The sequence below is a fragment of the Mustela nigripes genome, chromosome X (genome assembly GCF_022355385.1).
Source record: "Mustela nigripes isolate SB6536 chromosome X, MUSNIG.SB6536, whole genome shotgun sequence".
In the NCBI taxonomy this organism is placed as follows: Eukaryota; Metazoa; Chordata; class Mammalia; order Carnivora; family Mustelidae; genus Mustela; species Mustela nigripes.
In genome coordinates this window covers 58,166,294-58,184,106 of record NC_081575.1, presented here as the reverse complement: position 1 = coordinate 58,184,106, position 17,813 = coordinate 58,166,294, and positions in this window count along the sequence as shown.

Below are 17,813 nucleotides of genomic sequence, written 5' to 3'. Positions count from 1 at the left end.
AACTTTGCAGCCATCTCGTTTCCCATCCCGGAAAGCTTTCTACGCTCATCCTCGACTTGAGGAACTTTCCCTGTCACTAGACAGAAATGGGTGCACTCTTTACCTGATCGTCGCCAACTCCGTGCATCTCTCACGATGAGATTCCCGGGTTTCGGCACCACTTGTCACTCTCGCCAGCAAGAACGACTCGGAGACTCACCTAGCGGCGAACCTTTTTTATTAATGGCTTTTTTTCTTCTTCCCTCTAACCCCGGGCGCATGGGTTTTTATGCAGGCAGTGTTAACCAATCAGAATGCAGTCCTCATGCACCTCCCGCGTGAGTGGACCTAAATGAACAGCCAATCATATTCAGTCCCTTACAGCTCTTATAGTAGGCCTCCTGTACTGGCTCCTGACAGGGTGCCATTTATCCACATCATTGTCAACATTTGTAGTTTGCTGTCTTGTTATTTTTGCTATTCTGACTGGTACAAGGTGGTATCTCATTGTGGTTTTGATTTGTGTTTTCATGATGGCTAATGATGTTGAATATTTTCGCATGTGTCTGTTAGCCATTTGTACATCTTCTCTGGAGAAGTGTCTGTTCATGTCTTCTGCCTATTTTCTGACTGGATCACTTGTTCTTTGGGAGTTGAGTTTGAGAAGTTATTTATAAATCTTGGATACCAGCCCTTTATCTCTAATGTCAATTGCAAATATCTTCTTCCATTCCATGGGTTACCCTTTAGTTTTGTTGACTATTTCCTTTGTTGTGTAGAAGCTTTTTATCTTGATAAAGTTCCAAAAGTTCATTTTTGTTTTTGTTTCCCTTGCCTTTGGAGACAAGTCTTGAAAGAAGTTGCTGTGGCCAATGTTGATCAAGTTACTGCCTGTGTTCTTCTCTAGGATTTTGATGGATTACTGTGTCATACTGAGGTCTTTCATTCATTTTGAGTTTCTTTGTGTTTGGTGTAAGAGAATGGTCCAGTTTCATTCCTCTGTATCTAGCTGTCCAATTTTCTCAGCATCATTTTTTGAATAGAGGTTTTTTTTTTTTTTAATTTCCTATTGGATTTTTTTTTTCCTGATTTGCCAAAGATGAGTTGACCATAGAGTTAAGGGTCAATTTCTGGGCTCTTTATTCTGTTCCACTAATCTGTGTATCTGTTTTTGTGCCAATACCATTCTGTCTTGGTCTTTAAAGCTTTGTAATATAGCAAGTAGTCAAGCAATGTGATACCCCCAACTTTGTTTTCTTTTTTAAACTTTGCCTTGGTGATTTGGGATCTTTTCTGGTTCCATACAAATTTTAGGATTCTGCCTATTTGGGAAGCTCCTTCTGTCTCCTTCCACTATAAATGACAGCCTTTCTGGATAAAGTAATCTTGGCTTTGTGTTCTTCTCATTTAGTATCCTGAATATGTCCTGTCAGTCCTTTCTGACTTGCCAGTTCTCTGTGGACTGGTCTGAGAATATTCTGATGTTCCTCCCTGCCTAGGTAAGAAATCTCTAAGCACTAGATGCTCTCAGGATAGCTTTTTTGCTCTTATATTTGCAAGTTTTACTATTATATGCTGGGGTGTTTATCTGTTTTTATTGATCTTGGGAAATGTTCCCTCTGTCTCTTGGACATGAAAGCTTGTGTACTTTCCCAGATTAGAGAAGTTCTTAGCTACTATTTGTTTAAATATACCTTCTAGTCCTCTCTCTCTTTTTACCCCCTCAGGTAACCCAATAATTCTGTCATGGAATGTTTCTCAGTGTCATTGATCTAAGTCTATTCTGTCAGGCATCTAGCTGTTTATCCCAGTCTTCCTTGACTTCATTCCATTCTATCGTCTTGACTTCTAGCTCACTAATTTGTTTTGCTTCAATTACGTTGAATGTTAGTATATCCAGTTTAGACAATATCTCATTGATAGCATTTTTATGTTTGGCCTGATTAACTCCAATTTCTGCCCTTAGAGATTCTATATTTTTGTTAATATAACACCCAAGCACAAAAGTTTTTGTTATTTTGTTAATATTTTTGTTAATATTTTTCTAAAGACTAGATATTGATTTCATAATTGCTACTCTGAAGTCTATTGTTGACATCTGCTTATATCTGTATTCATTAGGTCTGTAGCAGAGGCCATTATCTCTGGGTCTTTTCATTGTTGAGAGTTCTTCCTCCTAGTCATTCATTTGAGGGGTGGTTGAAGGAATGTACAGAGTCCAAAGAATTAACCACAACCAAGGCAAGATTGATCTATTTTATGGGGACTCTTGGGTTATTGTCCTCTTGTTCTTCCAGTCTGTCTTCTGGGGCAAGGAGCTGCCACACTTTTTCTCAGGCAACTCTTCTTGGGCGGAGTTGTCCTGTCCCCTTTTGGAGGCTAGGTTCAATGGAATTTGGTTTTGTTCGTTTGTTTGTATGTTTGCTTGCTTTTGTTTTTGTCTTTTGAGCTTTTGTTCTCTGGCAGATTTCAGTGTCTCTTCTGAGAGCTAGAGCAAAAATGGCCACACACAATCTTCTATCACAGAGCAAAGACTTTGCAGTCTGCTCTTCACTGAGCTCTCCAGGAAACACAGTCTCCATTTCTGTATGTGCTTCTGAATACTGTCACGTCCTCTGGTGGTGAGTACCCACAGAAAATCTCCCAGAGCTCACCAGAACCAAGGTATGTCTCTGCTTTCTGAGCTTCTAAAACTGTGAACCACGCCAGGTCCACACACATGCACAGACACAGGTCCTGGATAATTTATGGGTTTTGCTCTCAAACCCTTTCCATGCTGTTACCACTCTGTTTTTGTCCAGTCCCCAGAGTGGGGCACTTTTGTGCTTAGGTGTTAAATCACTTTCCAGGTACCACTTTATGGAGGCAGCCTCCCCCTTCTGCTTATCTTCTGATATCTGCCCAGAGATTCACAACTCCGCCCTTCCTACCTTGCGACAGGTGGAATTCTTTTCCTTGTAGTGATCCAGATATATTTTCTTACATCCCAGGCTGATGTTGTGGGTGTTCAGAATGGTTAGCCCCAGCTAAATTGAAGACTGGTTGAAACAGGGTCCCCTACTCCTCTGCCATCTTGCATCTTCCTTCAACACAACTGATTTCTCTGCAATGACTTTATATCCTGCTGCAATACTGAATGCTGTATGAGTTCTAGTAATTTGGGGTTGGAGTCTTTTGGGTTTTCCATATAAACTTACATGTCATCTGTGAAGAGAGAGAGTTTGGCTTCTTTGTTGACAATTTAACTTTTTTTATTATTTTTATTACTTTTGTTGTCTGATTCTGAGGCTAGGAACTTCTAGTGTCATGCTGAACAGCAGTGGTGAGGCTGGGCACCTCTGTCATGTTCCTGTCCTTAATGGAAAAGCTCTAAGCTTTTCCCCATTGAGAATGATATTTGGTGTGGACTTTTCACAGATGTCCTTTATGATATTGAGGTTGTTCCCTTCATTTATATACACTGAATAGTTTTAATCAGGAAAGGATGCTGTATTTTGTCAAATACTTTTTTCTGTATTAGTTGAGAGGATCATGTTTCTTGCCTCTTCTTTTTTTAATGTGCTCTATCACGTTGATTGATTTCCAAATGATGAACCATCCTTGAATCCCAGGAATAAATTCCACCCATTTGTTGTGAATAATATTTTTAATATATTGTTCTTTCCTATTGGATAGGATACTGTTGAGTACTTTGACATCCATGGTCATCAGGATTATTGGTCTGTCATTCTCCTTTATTATGGGATCTTTGTCTGGTTTTGGGATGAGGGTAATTCTGGCCTCATAGAAGGTGTTTGGAAGTTTTCCTTCCATTTCTATTTTTTGAAACACCTTCAGTAGAATTAGTATATTTCTTCTTTAAATGTTTGGTAGAATTCCCCTGGGAAGCCATCTGGCTCTAGGCTCTTGTGGGTTATTTTTGGTAGTTTTTTGATTAGGGTCCAATTTCCTTTCTGGTTATTGGTCTGTTCATATTGTCTATTTCTTTTTGTTTCAGTCTTAGTAGTTTGTAAGTTTCCAGGAATGCAACCATATCTTCCAGATTGCCTATTTTTTGGCATATAGACTCTGGTAATAAGTTCTAATAATTGTCTTTATTTCCTTGCTATTCATCATAATTTCTCCCCTTTCATTCATGACTTTATGAATTTGAGTTCTTTCTCTTTTATTTTGGATAATCCTGGCCAGAGGTTTATCAATCTTATTAATTATTTCAAAGAACCAGCTTCTAGTTTTATTGATTTGTTCTTCTGGCCCTCTAGTTTCTATTTCATTGATTTCTTCTCTAATCTTTATTATTTCTCCTCTGGTTTTTGGCTTAGGCTTTATTTGCTTTTCTCTCTCCAGGTCCTTTAGGTGCAAGGTTATCTTGTGCACTGGGATTTTTCTAATTTTTTTCAGTGAGGCTTGTATGACTATGTACTTCCCTCTAAGGACTGCCTTTGCAGTATCCCATAGGTTTTTAACTGATGTGTTTTCATTTTCATTGGTTTGAAAGAATTGTTTAAATTCTTTAATTTCCTGGTTGACTCATTCATTCTTTAGCAAGATGCTCTTTAACCTCCAAGTGTTTGAGCTCCTTCCAAATTTTTTCTTGTGTTTCAGTTCCAGTTTCAAAGCATTGTTATTTGAAAATATGCAGGGAATTATCTCAACCTTTTGTTATCAGTTGAGACCTGATCCATGACTGAATATGTGATCTCTTCCGGAGAAAGTTCCATGTGTACTGGAACTGGAGTAGAATAAGTATTCTGCTTTTTGTTGTTGTTGTCATTGTTTTTAGGAGTGGAATGTACTGTGTATATCTAGGAAGTCCAGCTGGTCCAATATGTCATTAAAAGTTATTGTTTCTTTGTTGATCTGCTTAGATGATCTCTCCATTGCTGAGAGTGGAGTGTTGAAGTCTCCTACTATTAATGTATTATTATCAATATGTTTATTTTGGTTATTGTTTGGTTTATCTAAGTGGCTGCTCCCATCTTTGAGGCATAGATATTGAAAATTGTTAGATTTTCTTGTTGGATAGACCCTTTAAATATACAGTGTCCTTCTAAATCCTTTACTAGAGTCTTTGCTTTAAAATCTAATTTGTCTGATACAAGGATTGCTACCCCTGTTTTCTTTTGAGGTCCATTAGCATGGCAAATTGTTCTCTATCTCCTCATTTTCAATCTGGAGTTGACTTTAGGTTCAAAATGAGTTTCTTGTAGACAGATTATGGATGTGTCCTGCTTTTTTTTTTTTTAATTTAATCCAATTTGAAACCTTGTGTCTTATGATGGGAGCATTCAACCCATTTATATTGAGAATAACTATTGAAAGATATGAATATAATGTCATTGTATTGCCTGTAAAGCCCCTGTTTCTGTGGATTGTCTCTGTTAATTTCTGGTCTATATTACTCTTGGGGTCTCTATCTCATCCTCCTTAATATTTTTTGCAGGGCTGGTTTGGTGTTCACATAATCTTTCAGTTTCTTCCTTCCCTAGAAGCTCTTTATCTCTGCCACTCTGAATAACAGCTGGGCTGGATAAAGTATTCTTGACTTCATGTTCTTCTCAATTAGTACCCTGAATATGTATTTCCAGTCCTTTCTGTCTTGCCAGGTCTAATGTTATTCTGATGTTCCTCCCTCCATATATATATGGAACTTCTTCTTCCTAACTATTCTCTGGATAAATTATTTGACTACAAGATTTGTGAACTTCACTATTATTTCCCAGGGTGTCGATATATTTTTATTGATTTTGGTAGGGGTCCTCTCTGCCTTGTGGATAATAACTCTTCTTTCATTCCCCACATTAGGGAAGTTCTCAGCTATGATTTTCTCAAATATACCTTCTAGTCCTCTCTCTCTTTCCACCCTCTCAGAGATCAAAAAAATTCTGACATTGGGACATTTCATGGCATCATCACTCTCTCTATTTTAATGGGCTACTAGCTGTCTATCCCTGTTTTCCTCAGCTTCCTTTCTTTCCATCAGCTCATCTTCTAGATCACTGATTTGCTCATCTGCCTCATTTACCCTGGCTGTTAGAGTATCCAAGTTAGACTGCATCTCATTCATAGCATTTGTAAGTTCTTTCTGGTTAGCTCTCACTTCTGCCCTTAGAGATTCTGTATTGTCACAATTTTTTTTAAAGCCTAGCTATTGACTTTATGATTGTTATCCTGAATTCTGTCTCTGACATCTTGCTTATATCCATATCCATTATTTCTGGGGCAAAGAACATTGCCTCAAGTTCTTTTCTCTGTTGATCATTCCTCCTCCTATTCATTCTGTTGAGGGATGGCTGAGTGAATGAACAGAGTCCAAAATATTAATGGCGACCCAAGCAAAACACACCCTAGAAAAAATCCAAAGTGTTCAGAAGCTACCACATGTATGCAAACAAAGCGAACATGATCCAAAACAATTAAAAAAGAAGTGGGGAGAGAGATTATAATTTCTCAGGATGGGAGTGCCTGGGTGGCTCAGTGGGTTAAAGACTCTGTCTCTGGCTCAGGTTATGATCCCAGGGTCCTGGGATTGAGTCCTGCATTAGACTCTCTGCTCAGCTTGGAGCCTGTTTCCCTTCCTCTCTCGCTGCCTTCCTCTCTGCCTATGTGTGATCTCTGTCTGTCAAATAAATAAATACAATCTTTAAATTAAAAAAAATTAAAAATTTCTCAGGATGTACAAAGCAGGGTGATCTACCCGTTCATGATTTCTTTTTACTCTGTGTGGTAGAAGACACTATATACCATTATGTATCAAGATAAATTTGAATAGTGTGAAAAACAGGGTAGTATGAGGCATAAATCTATAAAGCATAGATGTGAAAAAATAAAAGTTAAAAGCAACTTAAAAACTTAAGTTGGGAAATAAGAACCTATTTGAAATGGGAAGAGGGTTAAAATAAGGAAGAAAAGGAAAAGAAAAGAAACAAACAAACAAACAAAAATGTAAAATTTTAGCCTGAATTATAAATGAGTCTTGAGGGAACACCTGGAGCTCCCTATATGATTTTACCCTGGTGCTGGAGTTTTATTTCCTTTGGGAAATAAGGTTATCATTCACCTATTCTTCCAGTTTGTCTTCTGGGAAAGGGGCATGCTGCTTGGTCTCAGGCATCTTTGTCTGGGTGGAGTAGCCCCATTCCTTTTCAGGGGGATGGGCCTAATGTGAGCTTGTTGTCTGTGTGGATTTTTTCCCTGGCAGCTTTCAATTTCTCTTTAGAGGGTCAAAGCTAATATGTACATTTGGAAATTTCTGGCCCAGAACCACAAAATTCAAGGTCCCCTTTCTTCACTGAATTCTCCGGATCAAACTGTGTCCACTTCTGTTTATATCAGACTCCACAGACTGGAGCTATTCATGACTACTGCAACTCTCCTAGGGGAGTTCCAGGGGCCTACAAGCATTTCCTTTTTTTCAACTGCATTTGTTACAAAATGTGGGCTCACCTGTGCACCCTTTTCCACAGCTCCCAGGTAACACTGGGTGCCAACCCAGTGTCCTTTCTAGAGTCACATTGCCCTTAGAGCCAATTGCCCTGTCTTGCACACAGCCTCTCCATGCACCAAACTGCTGAACCTGCAGTTCAAGGCCAAAGCACCTCTCCTGGGGGAGTTCCAGGGACCTGTGATCTTCTCTGCACTTTGTGACTTTGTAATTGCTAGAAACCATGGGCTCATGCATGCATCCTCTTCCACAGCCCCAGTTCATGGCTGGATGCTGCCCCTGCATACTTTCATGGGCCACATCACCCTGAGAGCTATTGCCAATCATGAGCACAAGCCATTTTATATCTCTCCTGGAATGATAAATACCCCACACCTTCTAGTCCTTTTCAGGGTCTTCAGACAGAAAGCAGTTTCCCTACCAGCCTGGCTCACAGTTAGTGGTTTCTGGAGCTGAGGGTCCCTTCTTGGCTCACTGACCATAACCAGTCTCCATGTTCTACTGCTTGGGCCCTCTATTGGTTCAGGGTTCTTCATTCTTTCTGAGTTTCCTGGAATCCTGAGACCACACGATCCACGTAGAATTCTGACCTATTCATCCCCTTTGCCCATTTCAGAAAAGCATGTCTCTCACTGGAGCATATTTCTTCAGATATGATTTTTTTTCTCCAATGCTGTCACTTTCCAGTGGCCAGCTTATGACAGCTCTCTCCCTCTGCCATTTATCTTCTGCTATTTCTCACAAAGATTCAAGGTTCTTCACCTCCTACTTTGCAAAAAGTAGTCATTTTTCTACTTGTAGAGATATAGATAAATCTTCTAACATCTCAGGTTGAATCTCTGTGTGTTCAGAATGGTTTGATAGATATCCATCTAAATTCAATAGGCCAGATGAAATAAGGACCCCCAACTCTACCACCATTTTTCCTGTCTCCTTTAAAAAAAAAAAATTCTATATCCTTAATTCGTGTGCTAATTTTTCTATTTCCATCCTTGTGCTAGCTTTATGATTATTTTTTGTTGTGGTTGTTGTTGTTGTTCTTTTTCTAGCCCTTCTTGGTTTAAGTTTAAGTTGTTTATTTTATATTTTTCTAGTTCATTGAGGTAGGCCTGCATTGCTGTACACTTCCCCTTTGGACTGTTTGAGCTGTTTTGAATCATCATTTTCACTTTCATTTCTTTCTATGTAGTTTTTAATTTCTTCCCTGATTTCATTTTTGACCCATTAATTATTTCATGGACTGTTGTTTAACCTTCATGTTTGTGGTCTTTCCTATTTTTGTCTTGTGTTTTTTGTCCACGTCCATAGTACTGTGGTCAGAAAAGATGCATGGTATGATCTCAACCATTTTGTATCTGTTGAGACATGATTTATAACCTAATATGTGTTCTGTTCTGGATAATGACCAGTTTTCTCTTGAAAATAATATGTTTTCCTCTTATTTGGGATGGAACTCTGAATATATCTGCTAAGTACATCTGGTCCAGTGTGTCATTAAAAGTCTTTGTTACCTTGTTGATTTTCTGCTTAGATGTTCTCTCCACTGGTGTTACTGGGGTGTTAAAATCCCCTACTCTTTTTGTGTTATTATCAACGAGATCCTTTATGTTTGCTATTAATTGTTTTATATATTTGGGTCTTCCCATGTTGGGTGCATAAATATTTACGATTGTTATATCGTCTTGTTGGATTGTCCCCTTTATGATGATATAGTGTCCTTCTTTGTCTCTTGTTGTAGTCTCTCCTTTAAAGTCTAGTTTTTCTTATATAAGATATGCTACTCTGGCTTCCTTTTGACATCTATTTGTGTGATCATTGTTTCTCCATCCCTTCACTGTAAATCTGTATGTGTCTTAAGTCTAAAATGAGTCTCTTGTAGACTGTATATAGATAGATTTTGTTTTTCTTTTCCCTTTCTGCCACCCTATGTCTTTTTAATGTAACATTTGTTTCATGTGCATTCAGAGTAATTAATGATAGATATGCATTTAGTACCATTTTATTACTTGTATTGTCATAGATTCTGGTTATTTTCTTTGATATTTTCTTATCTTTTCACTTTTGGTATCTCCTTTCCATTCAAAGAGTCCCCTTTGATATCTCTTGTAGGGCTGGCTTAGTGGTCATATACTCCTTTAGTTTTTGTCTGGGAAAATCTAACTCTCCTATTCTGAATGAGAGAGGTTTTGGCTGTAGACTTTTTTCCATCCAATACTGTGAAAATAACATGCTGCTCTTTTCTACTTTCCATGTTTCTGTTAAGAAAGTTGCAGCTCTTCATATGGGTCTTCCCTTGTAAGTTAAGTACTTCTTGTTGGAGCTGCTTTTAAGATTTTTTTTTCTTTATATGTAGATTTTACAAATTTAATTATAATGTCTTAGTGTTGGTCTGTTTTTGTCGGTTTGTATTTTGTTTATTTTGGTGGGAGTTATCTCTGCCTCCTGGATCTGAATGTCCCTGAACGTTTAGGGAATTTTTCAGCTGTTATTTCCTTAAATAATTTTTTTAACCCATTTATCCTTCTCTTCTTCTTCTGGGAGTCCTATAATATGAGTGTTTTTATGGTTGATAGAGTCACTGAGTACCCTTAATTAATTCTTATATTCCATAAATATTCTTTTTCACACTACTTTAGCTTCATTATTTTCCATTATTTTGTGTTCTGTGTCACTTAATCATTCCTCTGCTTTTTCCAGTCTTGTCTTTATTGCATCAAGCCTGCTGCCAATCTTATTTATTGCATTCTACAACTCTGATTATTGTTTTTTTAACTCTTATTTCTGTTGTAATGGTTGCACATATGTCTTCTGTTCTTTTCTCAAGTTCGGTGAGTATTTTTATGATCATTTTTTTTTTTAATTCTCCATCAGGAATGTTACTTATATATGTTTCACTTAGATATTGGCTGTGGACTTATCTTGTTCTTTCATATGGGATGAATTCCTCTGCCTTGGCTCTTTGTCTATGTTTCTGTTTTCTTCCCTGTTTTAGAATAGCCAGCTATGTTTCTTCCTCTTGAAAGTAATGTCTTTGTAAATAATTCATGTATTTTCCAGCGCCTAGCTCTTCAGTGAATGTCTTTGGTGTGTGTCATGTGTGTTCTGCTGTTCTGTTTTGGTTTCTCTATGCTTCTGGACAGACATTTACAAAAACACATTTGCCTTCTAGTTCTGGATCAAATGTGTTGAGTTTTAACTAGGTGTGCTCTGGTCTGTCTGTTAAATGAGAACTGTTTCCAGTGCCAAGAGAACTGCAGCTCTGAAGAACTCTCTGGCCAGGAGATGTAGTGAGGGCAGGGGTTTGTTCTGGTTTTCTGAGAGAAGGGCCCATTGTGCAAGGACTAAAGAAAACTTGACAGAGAAGGGCAGTCCCACCAGAGTGCAGGCATGTAGGGCTTGGTTTATGCAACAATGAAAATCAGTGTTGGTGCTGCTCTGATTCCTGCAGATGACTCTGTGTTTGTGCTGAGGGTTGAGGAAGGAAATTGAGCTATACAGCTACTTTATTTCTGGATAGGCATCTCCGGGAATACTTATTCTCAGGGAAGAATCCCTAGAAGAGCAAATATTCTCACTTCTGTGTGCCTCAGGCATTTTCCAGATCATTTTCCACACTGTTTTCTCCAGGTTGTTTACCTCTCTGCTTTCTAGGACCACGGTAGTACCCTCAGGGTTCTAACTTACCCAAGTCTGCTCACCTTTAAGACTCCAGTTTTTTATGTCCCTCTAGTTGTAAGAACTCAGGAAATTCAGCTCCTCTTGTTTTCCACATCAGTTTCTCTGGGGAAGTTCTCCTTGTGTGTTACCCTCTGTGCTGTACTTTCTCTTGCCCTTCTCCAAGACCACAGTTTCCTCTCTTTCATAGCACCTAAGATCATCCTGTCCTCTAAACCATGTACCCACTCTTTCTACACTCTTTGATATGACCTCTTCTTTCCATTTGGTTGTGGAGTTTATGCTGTCCATCCTCCGGTCTATTTCTGGGATATTAAGATTATTTGATCGTTGTCTATTTTGTATTCAAGGGATTAGATGAGCCTATGGTCCTTTTAGCCTGTGGCCATATTCCTGTTCTTTTCTGTAGCAACTTTTTTCTAGATATATCTCCTGAGGCAAAAGAAACAAAAACAAATTCAACTATTGGGACTTCACCAAAATACAAATTTCTGCACATCAAAGGAAACAATCACCAAATTGAAAGGCAACATACAGAATGGGAGACGATATTTGTATATGTCATATCTGTTAAAGGGTTAGTATCCAAAATATATAAAGAACTTATCAAACCCAACACCCTAAAATCAAATAATCCTGTTAAAAGAGGGCAGGAGACATAGATATTTCTCCAAAGGAGATACACAGATGGCCAAAAGATTCATAAAAAGATATTCAACATCACTTAACTTTAGGGAAATGAAAATCAAAACTACAATGATATATCACCTTACACATGTCAGAATGGCTAGAGTTAACACAAGAAAAAGCAGTTCTTGCTGAGGATGTGGAGAAAGAGAAACACTCCTGCACTGTTGTTGAGGATGCAAACTGACTCAACCACTGTTGAAAACAGTATGGAGATTTATCAAAAAGATAAAAATAGAACTACCCTGGGGCGTCTGGTTGGCTTATTCAGTTTATTTGCTGCCATCAGCTCTGGTCATGATCCCAGGGATCTGAGATGGAACCCTGCATTGGGCTCCTTGCTGAGTGGGGAATCTGCTTCTCTCTCTGCCTCCTGCTTTCCCTGCTTGTGTTATCTCTCTGACAAATGAGTAAATAAAATATTAAAGAAAAAAAAAATAGAACTGCCCTACAATCCAGCAATCACACAATGAATGTTTACCCAAAGAATACAAAAGCATTAATCCAAAGGGATACATGCACCCCTGTGTTTATAGAAGCATTATTTACAATAGCCAAGATATGGAGTTAGCCCAAGTATTCATTGATTGGTGACTGGGTGAATGAATAAAGATTTGGTGTGCCTATACACAATGCAACATCATTCAGTCTTTAAAAACAGGTGAAACTTTGCCATTAGCAGGACATAGGTGGAGCTAGAGAGTATAATTCTAAGTAAAATAAGTCAGAGAAAGACAGATACTCTATGATTTCATACATATGTTGAATTTAAGAAACAAAACAAACAAAAAAACATGAAAAAAAGGAGAAGGAAAGAGAAATTTAGGAACAGACACTTAATTATAAAGAACAAATTGAAGGTTATCAGAAGGAAGGGAGAAGGTGTTATATAGGTTGGGATTGGGAGTGCACTTGTCAGGATAAGCAATGGGTGATGTATTTAATTATTGAATCACTATATTGTACACCTGAAACTTATATAAATGTGTATGTTATATAAGTAGAATTAAAATAAAAACTTTAAAAAAAGATATTTACAAATAACAATAAAGTCAAAGGGCTGATATCCAAGATCTATAAAGAATTCCTCAAACTCAACTCACACAAAACAGATAATAATGTCAAAAAATGGACAGAAGACATGAACAGACACTTCTCAAATGAAGACATACAAATGGCTATCAGACACATGAAAAAATGTTCATCATCACTAGCCATCAAGGAGATTCAAATCAAAATCACATTGAGATACCACCTTACAGCAGTTAGAATGGACAAAATTAACAAGACAGTAAAGAACATGTGTGGGAGAGCATGTGAAGAAAGGGAAACCTTCTTACACTTTTGGTGGGAATGCAAGTTGGTGGAACCATTTTGGAAACAAGTGTGGAGATTCCTCAAGAAATTAAAAATAGAGCTTCCCTATGACCCTGCAGTTGCACTACTAGGTGTTTACCCCAAAGATACAGATGTAGTGAAAAGAAGGGCCATCTGTACCCCAATGTTCATAGCAGCAATAGCCACAGTGACCAAACTGTGGAAAGAACCAAGATGCCCTTCAACAGACGAATGGATAAGGAAGATGTGGTCCGTATATACTATGGAGTATTATGCCTCCATCAGAAAGGATGAATACCCAACTTTTGTAGCAACATGGATGGGACTATAAGAGATTATGCTGAGTGAAATGAGTCAAGCAGAGAGAGTCAATTATCATATGGTTTTACTTATTTGTGGAGCATAAGGAATAACATAGAGGACTTGGGGAGATAGAGAGGAGAAGGGAGTTGGGGGAAATTGGAGGGGGAGATGAACCATGAGAGACTGTGGACTCTGAGAAACAAACTGAGGGTTTTGGAGAGGAGAAGGGTGGGGGGTTGGGTGAGCCTGGTGGTGGGTATTATGGAGGGCACGTATTGCATGAAGCACTGGATGTAGCACATAAACAATGAATTCTGGAACACTAAAAAGAAATTTTAAAAAGCAAATAAAACCCTGTGAAACAACAATTATGTATTGGTAAGCTTCATGGTGTTCCACATGTACCTGAGCCTTTGTTGAGTTATTTTTATTGAAATATAATTGACATGTAATTCTGTATAAGTTTAAGTTATATGATGCATTGATTTAATACATTTACATGTAGTAAGATATTTATTACCATAGTATTAGCTAACACTTCTATCACATCCCAAATTTATCAATACTTTCTTGTGATAAAAATTAAGATCTAGTCTTTCAACAACTTGGGGCATTTTCGTCCAGTATTGTTGACTGTAAACTCTGTGTTGTCCATTTGATCTCTAGGACTTGTACACTATTTGCAATTTTGTACCCTTAAGTCGCATAGACTTATAACTCCTACACCTGTGCCTCTCATAACACCATTCAACTTTCTGTTTTTATGAGTTTGGCTTTTTCAAATTCCACATATGAATAATTGCATACAGTCCTTGTCTTTCTCTATCTGATTTATTTCACTTAGGGTGATGCCTTCAAGGTCCATCCATGTTGTTGCAAATGGCAGGATTTATTTTTTTTTCATGGCTGAATAATATCCCATTGTGCATATATGTATATGTTTGTGTATAGAAATACATAAAGATATAGATATATAGATAGACATCACATCTTTTTTATTCATTCATCTACTGATGGAAACAAATTATTTTTATACTTGGCTATTGTTTAAAATGTTGCACTAAACAGGGGCACCTAGGTGGCTCAGTTGTTAAACATCTGCCTTCCACTCAGGTCATGATCCCAGGGTCCTGGGATTGAGCCCCATGTCCAGCGCTCTGCTCGGTTGGAAGCCTGCTTTCCCTCTCCCACACCCCTGCTTGTGTTCCTGCAGCTCTCACTGTCTTTCTCTCTGTCAAAGAAATAAATCAAATCTTAAAAATAAAAGTTGTACTAAACATGGTAGTACTAATAGCTTGTGGATATTCTATTTCCATTTCCTTTGATGAATACCCAGAAGTGGGATTGCTGAATCATATGATAAATTACATTTATCATCTTTCCAGGAACTTTCATGTTCTATTCTAAAACACTTGGACCAATTTACAAACCCACTACAATTTAAATGTTGTTTTTCCCCCCACATCCTCTCCTTCTTTTTTTTTAAATTATTTTTATTAACATATAGTGTATTATTTGTCCCAGCAGTACAGATCTGTGAATCATCAGGCTTACACATTTCACAGCACTCACAATAGCACATACCCTCTCTAATGTCCACAATCCAACCACCTTACCCCTACCGCCTTAACAACCCTCAGTTTGTTTTGTGAGATTAAGAGTATCTTATGGATTGTCTCCCTCCCAATCCCACCTTGTTTCATTCTTTTCCTTCCCTACCCCCTTCAACCTCCCACCCCGCCTTTCAAATTTCTCCTATCAGAGAGATCATAAGATAATTGTCTTTCTCTGATTGACTTATTTCACTCAACATAATACCCTCTAGTTCCATCCACGTTGTTGCAAATGGCAAGATTTCATTTCTTTTGATGGTTGCATAGTATTCCAGTGTGTGTGTGTGCGTGTGTGTGTGTGTGTGTGTGTATCCTATGTATTATTTAATCATTCTTCTGTTGATAGACATCTAGGTTCTTTCCAGAGTTTGGCTGTTGTGGACATTGCTGCTATAAACATTTGTGTGCAAGTGCCCCTTTGGATCACTACATTTGTAACTTTAGGGTAAATACCCAGTAGTGCAATTGCTAGGTTGTAGGGTAGCTCTATATTTCAACTTGTTGGGGGAGCCTCCATGCTGTTTTTCAGAGTGGCTGCACCAGCTTGCATTCCCAACAACAGTGTAGAAGTGTTCCCTTTCTCTACATCCTCGCAAACATGTCATTTCCTGACTTGTTAATTTTAGCCATTCTGACTGGTGTGAGGTGGTATTTCATTGTGATTTTGATTTGTATTTCCCTGATGCCAATTGATGTTGAGCACTTTTTTATGTGTCTGTTGATTTCTTTTTTGCAGAAATGTCTGTTCATGTCTTCTGCCCATTTCTTGATTGGATTATTTGTTCTTTGGGTGTTGGGTTTGATTAGTTCTTTATAGATTTTTGGATACTAGCCCTTTATCTGATATGTCATTTGCAAATATCTTCTTCCATTATGTCAGTTGTCTTTGGTTTTGCTGACTGTTTCCTTTGCTGCGCAAAAGATTTTGATCTTGATGAAGTCCCAATAGTACATTTTTGCCTTTGCTTCCCTTGCCTTTGGCAATGTTTCTAGGAATAAGTTGCTGTAGCTGAGGTCAAGGAGGTTTCTTCCTGTGTTGTTCTCAAGGACTTTGATGGGTTCCTGTCTCACATGGAGGTCTTTCATCCTTTTGGGGTCTATTTTTGTACGTGGTGTAAGGAAATGGTCCAGTTTTATTCTTCTGCATTTGGCTGTCCAAGTTTCCCAACAACATTTGTCGAAGAGACTGTTTTTGTTTTTTATTTCCCCCCATTGGATATTCTTTCCTGCTTTATCGAAGATTAGTTGACTATAGAGTTGAGGGTCTATTTCTGGGCTCTCTATTCTGTTCCATTGATCTATGTGTCTGTTTTGGTGCCAGTACCATACTGTCTTAATGATTACAGCTTTGTAATAGAGCTTGAAGTCTGGAATTGTGATGCCACCAACTTTGGCTTTCTTTCTCAACATTCTCTGGCCTTTCAGGGTCTTTTCTGGTCCCGTATAATTTTTAGGATCATGTGTTCCATTTCTTTGAAAAAATTGATTGTATTTTGAGAGGGATTGCATAAAATGTGTAGATGGCTTTAGGTATCATAGACATTTTCACAATATTTGTTCATCCAATCCATGAAGATGGAATGTTTTTCCATTTCTTTGTGTATTCCTCAATTTCTTTCATGAGGACTTTATAGTTTTTTGAGTACAAGTTCTTTGTCTCTTTAGTTAGGTTTATTCCTAGGTATCTAATGGTGTTAGGTGCAATTGTAAATGGGATCAATTCCTTAAATTTTTCTTCTGTTTTGCTGTTGCTGTATAGAAATGCACCTGATTTCTGACCATTTATTTTTTATCCTGACAATTTACTAAATTCCTGTATAAGTTCTAACAGCTTTGGTGTGGAATCTTTTGGGTTTTCCACATAAAATATCATATCATCTGTAAAGAGTGAGAGTTTGATTTCTTCTTTGCTGATTCGAATGCCTTTTATTTCTTTTTCTTGTCTGATTGCCAAGGCTAGGACTTCTAGTAATATGTTGAATAGAAGTGGTGATAGTGAACATCCCTTCCATGTTCCTGACCTTAGGGGAAAAGCTTTCCATTTTTCCCCATTGAGAATGATATTCGCTGAGGGTTTTTCATAGATGGCTTTCTGGTATTGAGGTATGTACCCTCTATCCCTACAGTTTGATGAGTTTTGATCAAGAAAAGATGCTGTACTTTGTCAAATACTTCTTCAGAATCTATTGGGAGTATCTGGTTCTTGTTCTTTCTTTTATTAGTGTATTGGATCACACTGATTGATTTGTGGATGTTGAGCCATCCTTGCAGCTCAGGAATAAATCCCACATGATCATGGTTAAATAATCCTTTTAATACACTATTGGATCCTATTGCTAGTATTTGGTGAGAATTTTTCATCTGTGTTCATCAAGGATATAGGTCTGTAATTATCCATTTTGATGGGGTCTTTGTCTGATTTGGGGATTAAGATGATGCTGGCCTCATAAAGTGAGTTTGGAAGCTTTCTTCCATTTCTATTTTTTGGAACAGTTTTAGGAGAAAAGGTATTAATTATTCTTTAAATATTTGGTAGGATTCCCCTGGGAAGCCCTCTCTCCCTGGACCCTTATTTATTGGGAGATTTTTGATGACTGCTTCAATCTCCTTACTGGTTATGGGTCTGTTCAGGTTTCTGTTTATTCCTAGTTCAGTTGTGGTACTTCATTGTCTCTAAGAATGCATCCATTTCTTCCAGATTGTCAAATTCGTTGGCATAGAGTTGCTCATAATATGTTCTTATAATTGTTTGTATTTCTTTGGTGTTGGCTGTG